Here is a 20,215-nt window from a genome sequence, read left to right on the forward strand (position 1 = left end):
AAAAAAAAGTTTAATTCAGGCGAACCGAAACAACGCATGTGAATGCCACCTGCAAGCAGCCCGAGGTGAATTCAATGTCACAAATGAACTGGAATATGCTTGCAGACCACAAGGTGAACAGACAGGGAAAACACGAAACAGAACTTCCCCTGGCAAGCAGGCCCAAACCCCCTCAGTCAAGAGTCCGAACTTGCGAGGGGGGGCGAGAGCCCACTGTTCACACGTCACCAACCAGCAGCCACAAGGGGGTGGGGCAGGGACCTTTCCAGAGGATCACTGCAGACACACACACCGTGTGACCCCACAGACCCCAACGAGCTGGCCATCATTTTATTGTCCACCGGTGAAAATCGCCTGTTCACTAAAATAACAGCAAGTTATCTCCTTAACAAGTGACACGACCTGATGAATTATTCATGCCTGCAGCTCAAACGGTGCTGGATGAGTTAAGGGTTTGCTCAAATGCACCAAAAGTGACAAACACCACAAATTGCAGGCTACATGCAAGTGAACACATCTTATCTGATGTCTCCACACGTCCTCCAAGACAGGCTGCAGGCAGATATATTTTATTAGAACAATAACAAGAGAACAATACGGAAAGACTATGGCTGTCAAACACAGGATGGCAGTAATGAACCACACAGCAGGTCAAGAGGTTGTATTTATTAGACTTCTCCACGAGAGCCTGGAACTCTGCAGTTCCAGTTTATTTCAGAAAAGCTGCAGGAACATAATGTGCTGTAGTCCTGCTGTGATGAGATACATCGCCCAACAAACACTATATAAAATCAATACAAATATAATAAAACAGCCTGAACCAACCAAACCCAGTTTGCTGGTTGTATCTGGCCTCCCAAGCTAGCCATGTTTGACTGTTTTAATGCTTTTAGATTTTTTCAGCAGATTTTGTTGGGAGACCTTAGTTGAACCCACCAAGACCTGCAAAATGGCTTTGGTATGCTTTTGTTGTTTTTATTTTATTTTTATCATTTGTTTTGAAAGGGATTACAGCGATGCAACCCTCTTAGCGTAACCAAATGCAATTTTTTTTTTTGGGGGGTAGGGCTTCATAGGCAAACATTAAAAGAAATTGCATTGAAATTGCAAAAAAAAAATGAATTGTGTTTCCCGGACAGCAATGCAACTCACTGCTTAAACACCACTGTATAATGTATCATTAACTAGCTAGTCATGACTATTACCAGAAACTGTAATATTTTTGTTTACATCTGTTGTTCAGATTACATTGGCTTGAGGATATTGTACTGTTACTGTGATAATTATGTGGAAGTGGAGTAATGACTTCTGCAAATTAATCATGAATATGATTTAATTAATGTCATAGTAACCAGAAACTATGTTTCGTTTAACAATGTTGGTAATGACAGAACTTGCGGCAATATTTGACTAGCAATGCTTTAGGAAAGAACCCCATGTTGGTTAGGTCAGTTTGTAATTCGGTTTCTGTAGGAACATGAAATGTAAACAAGAACCTGATTTTCTCGTGTTTTATTTTAACTCTGTAAAGCCTGACATTTGAAATAATAATCAGAAAAATCTAATTTACATCAGTATTTTATGGCTCATATAATATAGTGAGAAGATGGAGCTCATACTTGAGACAAGAGAGAGACAGAGAGAGAGAGAGAGAGAGAGAGAGAGAGAGAGGCAAAAAAAAATGCAATTTGTTGCAGATGCCAATATTTATATGGACAACAAGATGAAATTCTGATGCTTGTAACATAAATCGATGAGATCTGTAGGAAACTTTTTCCTCGTCGAAGCAGAGACCAGGAGACTCTTGGGTATCTTCAGCAGAGTTCTTTATTGAGAACGCGCTGCGTGGCGCTGCAGTCATCAAAAGTCTGACTAAGGCAGTGATACTTTGTAGTTTATATACATTTTAAGGGGGAGGGATACATTCAGTAGAGGTGGAGACAATCTAACCCATAGCATGAAAATGAAGTACATGCAATCAGCCTGACACCGGCATTTTTCCAGCCTTGATCTCATCACCATAACAGTGTCATTCAAATGCATAGGTGCTAATCCAATCAGTCTGACAGTCCTAATTCAATCAGTATAACTACTCAAAGACTGGGGCAGAGGCACCAAGAGCCATTACAACAAAAGGTGATAGTCTCAATAATCTGGTTCATTTGACTAACAATAAGAGAACAGGAACAGACTACACTTTGCTTAAGATAATCATTTGTCTGATGTCATTTACCTTAAATGCTAAATACAATGTACTTCACCTTAGTTTTTCATGTGATGCTATGTCAGAACATAGGATCAGCATATTTTAAACAGATTCTTACATTTGTAATCCCACAGATCGTTATAACAGTATAGCAGATACTTACACAAAATTATATACATATCAGTCGTCACTAATATGTCTTAGTAAGATGTTATTTAAATGATCAAAATATGCAATGCAATGCAATCCAGTGAGGATTGAGAGATGAACAAATAAATGTTCCTCAAAATATGTGAGATGTTTTTGAGGCTTGGGAAGATCATTCCTCCACTGAGGAACAGTGAAAGTAAAGGTTCTGGAAACAAACGTTCCTCAAAAGCCTGATGATCAGATTTGAGACTCACTGATTTTTCTAAAAAAAAAAAGACGTCTGGATAATCAAGTAAAGCCAAACTGCTTCAGTTCAGTCGGTTGTCATCTTGAAATATTATTAACAATATAAAGTTATTCTAATTTTCACTTTATAAATATCAGTAAAGATTTCAAATAGACACGTGAAGCACAAGCTGAAGAGGGACGTTTTTAGGCCTTTTATTTTCTAAAAAAATAATTAGACGACAGAAGCCATGCACTGTACATTCATTGCAATATACATGTTTATGCTAACAATGGCATTTTAAGATCCATCATTGTCATTTTCTGACATTTTTCTCAAGAGCCTTAAATACTTAAGGACAATAGAATAGACTGAATAAGGTTCAACTGAGGTCAGATTGACAATGAATGTTTTGGATATGATGCTTAAAGTTTCAAGGTTAGGAAACTCTTGTAGCATTTTATTTTCCACTTGAACACAACAAACTGATATTTAGCTTGGCTCGCAGTGTGAGCTCTTACTGAGAAAACAATAGTCAGTCCACATCTATGAATAGATCTGCAGAATTACTTCAAACAGAGATTCGGTTCTTAGCAGAAATGTTGTTTCATGCTGAAAAATGTAAGTTTATTTGGACTTATGAGAGCGTTTATGCTGTGTAGCAGACGTCTTTTAATTATACCATTTTTGTAAACCCCAACAAATATATACAGTATGTATATACAGTATGTATATATATATATATATATATATATATATATATATATATACACAAGTTAATATATATATATAACAGAGATTCGGTTCTTAGCAGAAATGTTGTTTCATGCTGAAAAATGTAAGTTTATTTGGACTTATGAGAGCGTTTATGCTGTGTAGCAGACGTCTTTTAATTATACCATTTTTGTAAACCCCAACAAATATATACAGTATGTATATACAGTATATATATATATATATATATATATATATATATATATATATACACAAGTTAATATATGAATATTCTCAATAAGTCTCAATAAGTATTACATTCAGTTCATATACATTTGTATAGCACTTTTCACAATACAGATTGCTTCAAAACAACCTTACAGTAAAAAATGTCTAATGAAGCTACACTATAAAAGAAAAAGTGGTAACCTGCGATTTTGAGTCTAAAGAGCTCTATCTACCCAATTTAACATCTAACAATTTGTTCTGGTATATATACACTAAACCAACCTATATATATATGAATATAGGTTGGTTTAGTGAAGTTAAATGATAAGTTTGTCTTAAATAAAACCAGTTAATTTACAAGTTACCAATTTTTCAGAGTATATTCCAGTGCATTATTAAAGCAATAAATACAGCCTGCATTTGTAGTGAATGCAATGGCCAAGTTAACATTTGTATTCACATATTATAACCTATTTATGTGCAGTCAGTAGGGAGAACTAAGGCACATGTAAGTAAATAAAATTGCATCGCTTTAAAGGCATTTATAGAACATACATAATCATTAAAGTGTGAATATGTTGAGCACACTTGGTTTACAATTTATTTTACGGTGTGCTTTACAAGTAATTATACATTTAAGTACTGCTAATATTAATTATGGGTAAGGTTAGGATTTGGTTTAGAGTTAGTTGCATGTAATTATGCATAATTTACAGGTATTACTATATTAAGTAGTTTTAGTACTAAGTATAGTATTAAGTACTTTATTTAAACTTTGAAGTAGAAAGACTGAACCAGTATTTTATTGCAAAACATACTCCACTATTTTTATTTTTTTTTTTTTTTTATAGTGTAGAGAAAAGGAACATTTCCAAATACTGATCGTCTCTATCTGGAACGATGTCTGCAAAGTTTGCTTTGTCGATCAAAAGGCTCGTCAAAATGACAATTACCAGGACGTGTCAGTCCTAGTTCTTAAAGCTGTGTGGCTTGACTTCACATTAATTAGAACCTTAATAAAATATCAACCAGAATGCATGAGCAGCCAACCTAAGACCCGTCTGTTCACACTCAGCAGAATCTGTAGCTCTTGAATGCTTAATGCCGATTTTGTGGAAGGATTGTCAACCCAGTAGAGAGGCTTTTCCCACACCTCCAGAAGAGAATCAAAAGCATGTAGGTGAGCAAAATATGCAAGACATTAATACCAGAAGCAACATGGTAACACAACTTAAGTGCACGCCATCAATCCCATCCAAAGACTTCCGGATGTATGCCACGGTGCTGTTCATCCTCCCAGGTGTTTTGGGGCTCCTTTAGAATTCAGTTACTGCTGTAAAAACCTCTTACACAACAGATCCCCACGGACATGAACCAGGAGACTTTGACAGATGGAGAAAGACAGACCATCTCTCAGTTGGCCCTCTATTGGAGTCATCCTCATCTAAATTGCACATAATTGTCAGTTTTAAGTGCTCGATGCTGGCTGGATGCTCTCGTTTGAGTTGCATGTCAAAGTAAAAGGGGTTTGGGATATAAAACACTTGTTAGCTTTCATGTTTGCTTATTGTTACCTGTCACTGCAGTGCTAGACGACTTTTCCATCGCATCTCCAGAAATTGTTGAAGTTACTCAAAATTATGCATTATATTGGTGCAATATTGCAGTTAAAATTGCATATAGCACCTTTAAAACAAAACTGACAAGTTCTCTTTTTTCTACACCTGAAGGCTTTGTTCATGCATAGGCATGTCTGCTCTGAAGAATGGTTGTACTTGTTTATTTATTTTTTATATTTAGCTCATTAAAGATTAAAGATTGCAGGAGAAGCATAACAGTCACACACACAGACTGCTCTGCCAGCCCATTACTTAAAGAACAAGAGTCCGGGGGCCCAAGCCAAACAACAGTCCCAGTGCCAGCGGAAGTGCATTATTTTCTCGTTTTTCCCGTTGCCTTCTGCTGAGAAAGGGTGAATGAGCTGAATACCCACAGCAACGAGAAGAGGACACAACACTCAAATCTTTGGCAAGAGTAACTGGCAGTGGCTCCACAGCTGAGGACGGCTGCCCAATGCCTCTGGTTGTTGAGTTATAGGAGCATCACTGGGCCGAAGGGCTGAAGCCACTCTGTCGTGTGCTCAGGACTGCCAGGAAAATATTGACTTTCAGACCAGAGTGAATATTTGAATTCCGGTCAATAGGGAAACAACTCAGTGGTGGTTGTTTAAAATAAATGGTTGTTTGTTTGTTTGTTTTAATTGATTTATATTGCTCTTACAGGCTATTGTTACATTGATGTTATACTGTAATATATTTCAATATAATAGTTATATTCATTATATTTAATAGATGACAAAAATGGCACAAATTAATAACAACAGCATTGTATCACAGCCATTGGACTATGTATTGGGACCCAAGTAAAATTGCCATATTCTAAATAAATAAATACATAAAAATTACATACAGTACCTTTCAAAAGTTTGGGATCAGTAAGATTTTTACTTTCACTTTTGATCAATATACATATGATACATAAGAAAAAAACTTTTATTAAGCAATGATTAATTAAATAGATCAAGAGTGACAGTAAAGACATTCATAAAGTTAAAAAATCAAAGCTGTTTTTTAGAACATTCTCTTCTTAATTGAATCCTGAAGAGAGAAACAAAAAGTTTCTGCAAAAAATATTAAGCACAGTTGTTTCCAACATCAACAGTAATAATCAGAAATGTTTCTTGAGCAGCAAATCAGCATACTAGAATGATTTCTGAAGGATCATGTGACACTGAAGACTGGAGTAATGATGCTGAAAATTCAGCTTAGATCACAGATTAATAAATTAAATTTTATAATATATTCACATAAAAAACTGTTAATTTAAATTGTAATATTTTTGAACAAATAAAGGCAGCCTTGGTGAGCAGAAGAGACTTATTTCAAGAAAAAAAAGGAACATTTTAGATTAAATTATTCCCTATTATTCACTATTAACTAAGAGTTTCACCATCAGTTCGAGCCCGAGTTAGATTCGGAAAATTCAGATCACCAAGCCGAACGATTGGAACCAACTTTGCAAGCGTGACTTGAGAAGAACATATCAGAGTGTTAGCACAGTTGCCAAGTACGTGTATTTTATGGGCTTTTTTTTTTTTTTTTTTTTTTAAAGGAATAGTTCACCCAAAAATTAAAATTACCCCACGATTTACTCACCCTCAAGCCATCCTTGGTGTATACGACTTTCTTCTTTTAGACGAATCCAATTGGAGTTATATTTAAAAATGTCCTGGCTCTTCCAAGCTTTATAATGGCAGTGAGTGGGTGTTATTTTTCAATAGTCCAAAAGAAGTCCAATAAAGCACATACATCATCATAAAAAAGTGTCCCACATGCTCCCGGGGGTGAATAAAGGCCTCCTGTTTCGAATCGATGTGTTTTTTTTAGAAATAAATCCATATTTAAAATTGTACAGTAATCTCTATTTAAACAGTAATATCTAGCTTACGCTAACTGTTGTACGCACGTTCACAATAGAATGCCATTCCGGCGGATGACGTAGGATGTAGCGTAAGGTCTGGTGAGAATATGCTAGTCTCGCAAAAACCAACGTTTGTTTACAGGAGCAAAGGAAGCAAAGTTTCTTACTTTAGTAAAGGAAAACCAGTCTCCTCTTGGCTTATATCAAAATCCTCCGACATTTTTCTTTACAAATCTTCGTTTTGTACTTCTAATCCTTGACCAGTGTTTTGTTTTGCTCTCTCCGCTGCGCGTCCGCATTCGTCACTTCTCACCGGACCTTACACCACGTCCTACGTCATCCGCCGGAAAGGTGTTTGTGAACGAGCATACAACAGTTAGCAGAAGCTAGAAATAACTGTTTATAAAATATGGATATTTTTCTTACAAAAACGCATCGATTCGCTTCAGAAGGCCTTTATTAACCCCTCTGAGCCATGTGGGACAATTTTTATTATGGATGGATGCACTTTATTTGACATCTTTTGGACTACTGACGAAAAACACCCACTCCCGCTTTGTTGCAATTAGGGTTGCAAAAAGGTGGAACATTTCCTGTAAATTTCGGAAAAAATCCAGAAATTTTGGAAACTTTCCAGGATTTTTTGGAATCTTCCAGGGATTTTTTTGAAAGTTTCCGGAAACTTACCGGAAATGTTCCACCCCTTTGCAACCCTAGTTGCAATTAGAAGATTTTTGTAAATAACTTCTGTTTTAGCACTTCAAACTCAGAGTGGGTTCAGTATACTATATTGGATGCTGATTTATTGATAATAAACCAATTGCTAATAAATAATATTGATGATAATAAATCATCAAATAATATTTGGCTTGTTTTTGAAGCTGCCGTTGCTTATTTGTCTTGAGAGAGTTGGCAACATAATGTAATGTTGGCGTTATGTGCAGTGATAAGCTGCACATAACGCCACCAAAGCACAACGGGCGCATGCTGCTTTAGCTCTGCTTGAGCATCCAGTGTGAAACAGAGCACACAGTGCATCTATATTTGTCTTATTTTTGCCGCCAGATATAAGCGGAGGACAGAGGATACCATGTTTGTTAACATAAATCCATCTCTGTCTGCATTTGTGATCATAAAAACGACAAACAATATGCGCTACTCTACACTTCACCAAACTCCACATTTGAACAGTCAATATCAAATAAGAAAACTCGCGGGCTCTTATCAGAAGCGCCAGATTGTCCTAGCAAAGTTGAAATTGCCCCACTGTCTTACTGAGTCTTTGTGCACAGCCGATTCTACTCTCGCAGGTTCAGGAAACTGTCCTCCGTAAAATGTGCTGCACACACTCAAATGTTTGGGTTGTACTGTTCTGGAACAGTGTTGTAAATAAATCTTAACCACTGATTTCTAATTGCATCCACTTTTGGAAGCCCAAATAAAGTGCTTTTGCACAGAAACACACAGCGTCTTCATGACATGGCGACAACAACACTACTGCATTACTGAAACCACGCCTTCTTTCTTTGCATAAACATTTAGGCGATATTATGCAAATATATCCACATAGTGGTGTAGTGAGGGGGAATTTGATCGGGGCATTTTTGGCCAGTCTGGATCAGCCTTCTCTTTTAGATAGAAAAAAAAAAAATAATTGTGGGAGACCTTGAGCTTTGTAACTTTGCAGATCTTATATATGCACAAACAGCTACATAATACACTAAAGAAAAAGGAAAACATGAAAATGCATCATATCTAGAATATGGTCATGCATGAATAGCTATGTGCTTTATAAGTACTAATAAACAGCCAGTATGCTAGTAATATGCATGCTAATTAGCAACTACTGGGGTTATCTAATCTAAAGTGCTACATTTTTATATATCTATATATAGATATATATAAATCCTTACTGACCCTGAACGTTTGAATGGTAGTGTATAATCAGTGAGCATTTACAGTATTTCTTTATATGCCTAGGAAAAGCAACTGCAAACATACTGTAACGAATGAATAAACACTTTATGAGTCCAGCAGTTGGTCGGTGCACACTTGTATACTCTCAGTCTCACTCAAACACACAATCTCAGTCTTAGTGCTTCATCTCAGCACTAGTCTGTGAAATACAACATTTAGTTTGTATAGCTCACAAGAAATATGAACAAAATTCAGAGCCTGCTTCATTTCAACATATGGTTAATACATACTGTGAGCTAGTTGAGTTTTTTCAGTTAGTGTTTTTTTGTTTGTTTTTTTCTGTAAGGATATGGTGGGTCTCATACATTTATTGTTTAGATTTAATACAAATATAAATAAATAAATCAGTCATCACAAGGAATATTGATTTATTCATGGTTTCTAAGTCACCTTGTAAAGCATCTGATTTGGGGTTAGGGAAAATTATATGTTGAGGCTGATTTTGGATTAGAAACCATACAAAACAGGTCCTGGGAAAACTTCACAATTTGAGTCTACATAGAAAAACGATATATTCTCGAGAGATTTCATAATAAAACAGTCCTGTCTGATAATGTCACGTTGCACACACACGAGGGATGAGGAGACGCTGGAGAATACGTTACCAAGACTTTATTTACAGGAACCAAGGGAGACGAACTCAGGAAGACGTTCACACGAAGACGTTCACAGCAGACAGAGAACTTGGGACTGGGAACACATTTTATACACACACACACACAGGAGGAGGGGATGACGAGACACACCTGGGAGCAATAAAACCAAGGGAAACACCTGGGACAAATGAAATAAACTAATCAGGACAGGAACAGGAAACTAACCAAATAAGGGCATGGGAAGGCACATGGGGAGCAGGACACACACAAAACATGGAACAGAGTCTGACAGATAACAGGTGCATTCAAGGGCTAGAAATAGCATTTGATGTAGCATAAGGTAAAATGCTGATATGACAAGTGTTCAACATTTACATCTAAAATCCAGTAAGTCCATAAAATGACTTACTTTACTGATCATATGTGGATTATTAAAAAAAAAAAAAGAACTGCCATAAAACAGAACTTTACCTGCATGAACATAGACAAACCACGTATTGTTGAATTTTGTATTGGGTTCATGTTCTCTTACTATCATTCAAAGCAAGGTTTGATTGTCTTTGTCATTTTTAACATGACAGAGAGCAATGGACAAAACAAAATGCTCTTTCTCTTGGTAAAATATGCAACTTCTGTGTGGTAATAAATGATAAGTTCTTATACTACAACACATATTACAACATCTGGCTGACTTTGTGTGATATGACTGCTGCAAGAACCCCATCATGCCATGCAAGAGTGACTGCTCTCTGTCTTGAGTAACAGGCCTATGGATGTGTTAAGAACTTCTTAGACACTGATTAGACACAAAAAAAGCCATAATCTGTTTCTCTGAGCTATTTAAAGGAGTTTTGCACTGCCTACTCAAAGCTCAATGAAATTAAAAAAATATGTTCCATGACTGATTTTTCATAAGCTGAATTTTGTGCGTACCGAGTTATGTGAATGCATGCTACTGTTTGCATAAAATAATATTACTTATTATCACTGGTTACTGTTTATGCCCCACCAAGATTTCATGCAAAGCACCATGGGATGTCAAGAATAAAGCAGAGGCAGTGGCAAATGCTTAATTATTAGTCATTTGATAACCTAAGCAATAGTTGCCTAACCTAAGTCAAAGTCTTCACAGATACTAATGTTGAAGAAGCAGTTTAAAACTATTTTGGGGTATATCTGTCCTGCTGTTGTTTTGTGACCGAACACAAAACGGCTCTTTGAGAAATAAAACCCAAACAGCAGAACTTGCTCTGAACAAGGTTTCTTTCTCTGTTGAGGGAAATTGAAAACCATGAATCCAGGATTGAAGCTGGAGTGTCTTTCAGTAAGACGTTATGCTTTTTTTGTTGGCTAAAAAGATATATGGACTGACTTACCAGTTTTTGTCTGAAAATGTTAGCTACTCTATATTAACTATTTATTATTTATTATTCTATATATTTGCATCCATGTTTAAGTACTGAACACCAGCATGGCAATGATTACCTGTTGCGTGTGTGGTATTGCTTACAGTTTATTCCGTGCAAATGCTTATTTGATTTCACAGAATGTTTCCTTGATTTTTTTTTTAAACAGCATGTCTATATATACATAGACTACCTCATTAATCAAAAATAATTACTATAGAAATGCCCTGATGCAGAGTTCACAGCTAGACTGTCCTGGAGCCACCAGGGGTTTGCTGATGGCGATCGCCCACTTACCTACTATTTTGACATCTAATTGGTTCTGTGGCAATATTGTGAACTGAAATAAAAGGAAATGTTAGTTCTTTTTTCAAAAGTACCAACAAATAATAGGATGTATTATAATGCAGCTGGTATAATTCAGAGGTAACTTGATTCCTTTACATTCTCCGGGGAAACATTTTGATGCAACACATATCTCAGAGACAGAGTTTGTTGCATCATAAAGGGTAATGAGTGTCTGCCAGCCCTCAAGGGCTCTGCACGCAGACTGAGGGAGTATTAAATAAAAGAACAATCTTAAGGACAAGGCAGTTACACACACAGTGATCACAAGTCCGCATTTCAAGACAGGGACAATGCAGTGTTTTTAATCTGCTCTCATGTAATAACAGCTCGCTCCATCTTAGTAGAATTCTCCCAAACTGAAAAGAGCTCCTATGACAGTCTCCGAAATTGTCTTTTGCCTCGGGGCTTTGAGATTGGGTCACACTGGTGCCTCTAAGGACATGTTCATTGCTCTGTTATACACCTCAACCGCAACCTCAACATATCATGTCTGAGAATGGCATGGTGCAAAAAGAGCAATTGCTTTTAATGATGGTACACAACAACTGAGGGGGAAAAAAAGAGACTTGATTTGTATGGGTATTTACTTGTGTGAATTAATTCAAATTTAATTCACAAAAATATTAGCTGCAAAGATGAAAATAGTTACCTATCTGTTCAATTCTTTGTAATTACTATAATTGTGTGCAATGCTGGTTTTTAGATTGCAATTTATAATTAGCTTTTTCTTTTTAGGCATCTTTATCGATCTGTTGTCAAGATACTGGAACCCTATATTTGACCAAACTACTTGGCGATTATATGGCAATGGTGGCATTTCTAAATATCTTTTACTAATTATCAAGATCTTTTTCACAAAAAGAGTTGTCCAGCTGTCCATCTGTCATGATGTCTATGTAGACGCATATCTACCAGCAACTGCCATCCTAGAAAAAGCATTGCCACCCCAGGTCATCCATTCACTACATGCACACGGTCTAATTAGAGGACAGGTCAAACAAGATGCACACACACACACACACACACACACACACACACACACAGCGACGCTGTGCATGTAATGTAACTTTCAAGTGTCAGCTTTGTAAATATATGTTGATTATGTATCTTGTCATAAAGACATTTATTTTAACTGTCATTTATATCACCATGCCAAAATAGGGGGGTGCTTGAGAAGGGTTAACAAACCCTGCACAAATGCACAAATCTGTGTGACAATTGCATTTAGCACAGACTGTTTTGGGGAATGTTATGTGATTCGCTTAATTCTGGTAGAAAAATGGGTACTAAAACAGTGCAGTCAGAGTGAGCAAATAACAAGCTCTTTAGAAAAAATATGATTCTGCCTACAGTTTTTTAAAAAGTCCTATAAAAAAATACCTATACATACAGTCGAAATTAACACTAAAGGCAGTAACTTTGTATTTGCATTCACACAAATTATGATTACAGAGGCAGATTATCGAAGATGAAAGACTTATTTTTGTTATGAGTTCAAAACACTTTTACCATAGTGCATGCTTTGTAAGCTAATACATTTTGATGTATAACGAGCTGCATATGTATGGCTTTTCTGCAGGGGCGGATTTAGTGAATTGGGGTCCCCAGGCAAAATATAGTAATGGGGCCCTATACATTTGCACACATTTTCCTAGATCAACCTTAAGGTACCTTTTTTGTTGTGATGCTTGCTGCTGCACAATGGTGCCCCATAGTTGTGTCCAATGTTTCTACATTTTTCATGTACATGTTATAATGGCTTTCTTTAATGTTGTAGACCACGAAATAGCAACTGATTTACAGCTGAGATACGGGTTTTCACAAAAACAAAATAAATTATAAAATGATAAACCTCACAACCCATAAATGAGTAAGCGGCAATTAAAACAATTATAAACATCTCCTTCAAGCAGGATACACAAAAAGCACTTTCAATTCGGACGGTTGTTGTGGTAATAAACACCGTAAACAGCAACCGTTCGCGTGTCAGCGCTTAATGCGCATCTCCTATATGAAAAGCATTTTAGGGGGCCCTTGGCTTTTGGGGGCCCAAGGCGGTCGCCTACCTTTGCCTAATGGGTAAGTCCGCCCCTGCTTTTCTGGCATAGTAAACTTACATAGTAAACTTGCTCGGTAGCACACCCGGGACAGCACTGCGAGTGCGCACTACGAGTCCCGTCAAACATGAGTCACAATAAAAGAGTTCAAAGACAATGCATTTTTATCTCACAATTGCTTTTGTTAACAATATTGTTTCGTTTTAGAGTAGGTGCTACATTATTTTCAAACACAATAGAGTATTAACCTTTTAGTATCACTTACTGGACCTTTCATTTCTGAACTGCCGTGATACGTGCAGTAACCAACATAAAATACTGCCTGATTCACGTTCATCAGTTTTCGATAAAACTGAATGTGCTTTTAGCGTCACTCACTGAATATTTGACTTTGAAAATGGTGCGGAACATGCAAGAATACATAATATAATTTTGTAGAAATGTCGCCACAGGCATGTTTTTTCCTATGAACCTTGGTTGGCAAATAAACAACGATATATTCCCCATCTGATTCTATATCGTGACCCTAGCACCTCTAAAACAAATAAATCAATTAGTGCTGTATTTAGGCTAATGGCCAGATGCATTCAGCTTGGTGAATTAGGAGATAGACACTCTCACAAGCTCTTTCGCAGTCTCTCAGGTGGTGTTGGAGCTGCTATATTTGGACGTCCTCACTTCAGTTTGACCTCATTCAGTGTAGAGCCTCTCCAAGCCAGAGTGACTGCTGGGATGTCCTTTCCCGGCCCGGCGCCCAGCCACAACCATCATCATCATCTCTTCCAGAGCATATCACGCTAAACACTGCTATCTGTTAATTCCCAAATTGATGAAAACAAATATTTATTGGCTCGTCATTTACATTGATATCCCACAACACACAAGGTCATCAGGAGAAATGAAGTGCAATGAGCGATTTGGGTGATTTTGGAAAACAAGGGCATGCAAATAGAGGCGTTGTGCGTGACTTACAGTAACAAAATTAATAAAAGCAGATAGCTGTAAATGAGCACTGTGATATCAGTAGGGGGCTTTATGAGGGTGGAAATAGAGCCCCAGTGTTTTTTACCGGCACACAGACTGCCTGCTTATTCATTTTGGCCTTCAGCAGCAGGCGTGCCGGGGCAGGAACTGGCACTTACCACAGCTGCACATGCCAAGAGGGTCTCAAAGGTAAATTACATTACAAAGTAAGCTATTAAATCAACTGTTGGATTTGCTCTCGCCAAAGCTGTACAGAGAAATAAATGTTTCTGCCTGGCATGTGATTTATTTTTTCCTCCTATCTTTTATTCAGTACTGAGAGGAAAACAAATTAAAATAGTTTTCTTACAAAAATGTGAGTGCTTGCCGGTTCAGTACAATGGTGAGGTGTTTCGGGTGGATGCCATAGCATTGTTGTCCTTGGAAAAATAAGTTTGCTAAATTGTATTGTATTGAATGCGCACTTCAAATCTTTGTAATCTTTTTCATAATTTCAAATTAAAAGTTTTGCTTTAAAATACATTTTAAATCACTATATTTTAATATGCTGCCTTGCTTTAAAGAAAACTTATTTTGTAGTACACTTAAGTACACTCATGTGTTGGCTAACATATTAAAGCACATGTAAAGAATTTTTAACTGTAGTGTGTTATTTGTTGAAGTGTGTTATTATTACATTTAAAGTTACTATATTTTAAACGTACTAAATTGCAACTTCATCATTACAAATGTGTAATTACAAATATATTTAAATACATGACATTTCAATAGAAATGACATTAAAATATATTTTAGTTTCCATAAATGATTGTCAGTACATTCAGTAGCAGACTTTCTATTTCAAGACAAGTAATTATGAAAGTAATACATATACATACAATTCACATATGCATATACACTTAAGTCCAACTTAAATAAAAAAAAAAACACTTTATTTGCATTTCTATTTGTATTTAATATAAAATTAAACTATAATTCATTTCCATTTAATTGCAGTTAACAAACAAATAAGTGCCCAGAACATCACATGCAGTTCACAATGAAGTTCTTTTAAAGTATTTTATTTCCATAATAAGAACTCTTTATAAATATATGCTGAGGTGTTCTTTTTTCCCTAAAAGTATGAACAATATGCTTCAGCAAACACATTAAAAATATGAAACGCTTTGGTCACACTTTATTTTAAAGTCCAATTCTCACTATTAACAAACTATTAACTATGGCTTTTGTGTCAATAAACTCCTAATTTGCTGCTTATTAATAGTTAGTAAGGTAGTTGTTAAGTTTCGGTATTGGGTATGATTATGGATGTATAAAATGGTCATGCAGAATATGTGCTTTATATGTAGTAATAAACAGCCAATATGTTAATAATAGGCATTCTAATAAGCAACTAGTTAATAGTGAGAATTGGTCCCTATACTAAAGTGTTAACGATGCTTTTCTCTAAAAGCTCAACTTTGTCCCATTGGACAAAAAAAGCAACGTAGTGACTGTGAAAAACTCACTTACTTCCACATGCAAAAGTTAATCATATGGGTCTGTAACGTTGGTAGAAATGTGATAAATCATCATTCCCTGTGTGAGCCATAATGTCTTGTGAGAAAAATGGAGTCTGGATTGTCACACTTTTCGTCCATTTGGACGTTTCTCTCAGGTGCTGTAATGCAAATGAGTTTCTTCACAGACAAATTAGCTGCTCTCTATGTAGCGCGCATCATCTCTCACCTCGGCATCACGTTTGTCCAGCGCAGGCCAGAGGTATAACTCTATAAATGGCCGACTTTGATTAATAAAACATGGCCGGTTGCAGTTGATCTGCATGGGGCAGCTTTGATTCACATCTCTGTGGTGATGCAGTAATAATCAGCCCTCGCTGGCGGCGATAAGGCAAACCTCTCTGCCTGGCATGACAAATAAAGTTCCAGATGTGTCAATTATTCATCCTCGTATCTGCCCGCAGAGGCCCCATGGATCCACAAACTGAATGTGAAAAGTGGCTGGAATGGAGGTTACTCAGAAGTAGAGACACTGTGAATTGTGTGGCTGGGAAGAAGTAGGGTTATGTGATTCATCACAACTGCTTTAAAGCACATTTGCAACGATGAGAAAAAAAAAGAAAAAAGAAAAAAAAAATTCCTGACCCACATTTTTGTCTATTAAAAATATCTTAGAAAAATGTACATTATAAAATTAATGTTACATGATAAGATTGTTTTCAAAGAGTGTAACCATTTCTTAGCGCACTGCTTTATGCCATCTGTTTTGAGCTAAAATTTAATTAAATGGAACCAAAGACAAAGATAATGGCAAGGGCAAAGGAAAAAAAAACAAACAAACAAACAAGCTTAAAACAAGAAAACTATGTTCCGATGGGGTAGAAAGTAAACTTAATTCAAGATATATTCTCTGAAAAGTCTTATCCAAAAGTTGCTCATTGCATTTTTCTCATGTCTTCACTTCAAGAAAAAAAAAATACAGTGTTATGAAATACCTTTCAATTTAAATTTTGTTTCAGGGAGAGAGAAAGGCTGCGTTTACACTTGGCATTAACATGCGATCACCGTGATCTGATCAAGCAGATCGGATCATCAGTCAATCAGGACATGGCGCGTTTACACTTGGCAACATCAGCTGACTTCTCGATCTGGATAACCGATCGGATCTGTATTTCCCGCGCAATATTTAAATAAGTCTGCAGTGCAAAGTCGACCTGAAGTGGTGGGTTTTCTTTTCAAATCTATTTTCAGTCGTGGGACATTTTACAAATCAAAATAAATTTACGAGTCTCACTAGAGCTCTGTTCTTCCGACAGATCGGGAGAGAGGGGGCAGCGTTTTGCGGGATGTTGACCTGCGAATGCAGACACGATGGCTGGACTGCGTTTACATTACACTGAGGCCCTGTCCACACGAATGCGGTTATTAAAACCGCAGCTTTTTCTACTCGGTTAGGCCATTCGTCCACACGCAAACGCAGCACCAGGTCACTGAAACCGAACGGTTTTGAAAATGCTTGCCAGGGTGAAGATTTTCAAAAACTCTGTTTGCAGTGTTATCGTGTAGACAGCGAAACCGGAGTTTTTGGCTTGTGACGTCGGCGCCTGCGCTGTTATCTCCGCCTACTGGAAACTTTTTCAGGTTTGAAAAAGCCAACATGGCTTTACGGTTGAGATTATATCGCCACCTGTTGGTTAGGCATGCTCTTGACAGTGCGTCAATGCATGTGTTTGCGTTTTCATGTGGATGGAGTTCCCTTTCAGTCGGTCACTCTCGACGTCACGTCGGATGATGCACCGTGGCAGACCTCGCGCTATGAGCGACAAAGGTTACGGCGCGGTCTCTGAGTCGTGCGATGTCCACTATGGTGGTCCAGGAGCGCCATTTCTGGCTGTGACTGGCTGACATGCGCGAGACGGACAAGACACGATTCTTGAACGCCCACGTGTCCCAGGCCGGCCTTTTCGGCGACACGGTGAAGAACTTGCCCAGCAGTTCTCCGCTGACCAAAGCAGACTGAGGCCATCAGGTACATCCTGCCCCGGCGTGCAGCTGCTGCCGTCGCCGAGGGTGGCCCCCTGCCACCGCCACCAGAATCTTTTCATCTTTTTCCGCCACTGACCTCTCGGTCGGTGGTACCCAAATACTCGACAAAGAGCAATTCCTCTATTTCTGGGTCCCCAGAGGGGAAGGGGGGTTGTGGACGATCCAGTGCGTATCACACTCACCCTCCTCTCTCGCCAGTGAGCAGCACTGATCGGGAGGACCGGCTACGAGACGCCCAGGCCGGGTCCCTGTGTTCTTCCGCACTGCCCCACTGCGGGTATGCCTGTAGTGCCGTTGATGCCACTTGTGCGGTGTCTGGGAGCCTGGCAAGAGCTACCCAGCCCGTCTCGATGGCTCCTTCGAACCGTCAGGCTCGGCTATGCGATTCAGTTGCCCGGGCTCCCCCCAAGTTCAGTGGCATCCGCTTCACAACAGTGAAGGCGGCCGATGGTCCTGTCTTGCGGGCGGAGGTCGCAGTCCTACTGGCGAAGAGGGAACGAGGGTTACCATACGTAACCGAGACAATTTTTTTAAAAACGGAAGAAGGAAAAACTTATAAAAATATCCATGCACGTGTGGACATGGCCTGAGAGCCGATCACAATGCGTCCTCGACTACCTCTGGACCAGGACACGCTGATCGGATAACATTCCGATCAGAAGCGCGTTTACACTTGTCTTTTCAATGTGTATGTAGACAAGATCCGGATACAGGTCGCATGTTAATGTCAAGTGTAAACGCAGCCAAATAGAAAGAAAGAGAGAGAGAGAGAGAGAGAGAGAGAGAGAGAGAGATAAATAGTTAAATAGTCACTGAGTCACCAGCCATGCCAGATCCTGCAGCTCTACCCACTCATTCACAATCACGAGAATTCTGATTCACTGCACCTGACTACTCATTAATTCACGCTTTATAATCCCTCAGAGTGCACCACATCCTCGTCTGGTCTTGTTGTTACCCTACACAACCAACCTAACTACCTACATGCGCTTCTCACCTTCTTTGATCCGCCATCTTCATCGTCTTGTTGATCTACTATCACCACTGTGAACTCTTACCTTCTTGCCAATACTCACGCATATCTCAGCTAATCTGCTTTGCCCATCAGTTTGTCTCATTTACTCTATTGTGTCAATAATCACCTCATCTATATCAATTCTTGTCATGTGTCCTCCTGTTTGCTTAAATAAATTGTAACACTTTATTTCGATAGTCCACTTTAGACATTCTACTAACAGTAAGTAACTTTGCAACTATATGTCAACTAGCAGTCATTAGAGTATTAGTAGACTGTCTGCTTTTAATATCTTCTAACAATTTATTTTCATGGGTCCACAACATACAACATACTGACTATCAGAAACTTTGCAAGTATATGTCAACTTATTCTACTAACCCTAAACCTACCCTAACAGTTTACTCTGAGAGTTAGTAGACATGCAGTTGCAAATTAATGAGAATTAGTTGACATGTAGTTTACATGTAGTTATAAAGTTACTTCTAGTTATAAAGTTACTTATAGTTAGTAGAATGTCTAAAGTGGACTATCAAAATAAAGTCTAACCAAATAAATAAATAAATATAACGAAAGTTGAGCACATTTGAAAAAAAAAGAAAAAAAAAATTGATATAAATGATGTTTTATTAACAAGGTTCGGGAGGAGCACGATCAGATAATCACAGTCTGGCCCAGGTGGAACTCTTCAGCTAATCACCTTAACAAGCACATACGTATATATATATATACAGCCAACTTACCTCAGTTCCACGAAAGCTTTCCAGAATTCGGTTTTGCTCCTTGAGCCATTATATCACAGACTCAACTTTTTCCGTACGACGATGAGACCTGTACTGGGGATCTTTCGTATCCTCCGTCGCAATCTGCCGGCCCTAGGCTCACTCCTTTTCCGCCAGTCACCGCCGCCGAGCACCAGGCTTCATCGCGGCTGCCGCTCTGCTCGACCAGCCACACGCTCTCTACAGCGCCGAGGCTTAACCTCGCCTCCACCGGTGAGACTTCCAACTTCCCCGACATCCTCGTATCATTCGGCTAAGCCAATATATCCTCCGATCAGAAAGTGGATAGTATTTAAGGCTGAAGCAAACGCTGATTTATTTCCGACGAACCATTCTCACGGAGGGTAAAAAAAGCTGATCTGTACGATCTATCCTTCCCCCTGCAAATTAGCCAAGGCAGCCAATAGATCGAGCAAAGCCTCGAACTCACCTCACTCAACACCACCATTGTCCTGCACAAGACCCGGCTCTCCTCGAGCTTTGGGTCGCAGCGGCAGGCCT

This window comes from Sinocyclocheilus anshuiensis, unplaced genomic scaffold, assembly GCF_001515605.1.
Source record: "Sinocyclocheilus anshuiensis isolate Anshui unplaced genomic scaffold, SAMN03320099.WGS_v1.1 scaffold1549, whole genome shotgun sequence".
In the NCBI taxonomy this organism is placed as follows: Eukaryota; Metazoa; Chordata; class Actinopteri; order Cypriniformes; family Cyprinidae; genus Sinocyclocheilus; species Sinocyclocheilus anshuiensis.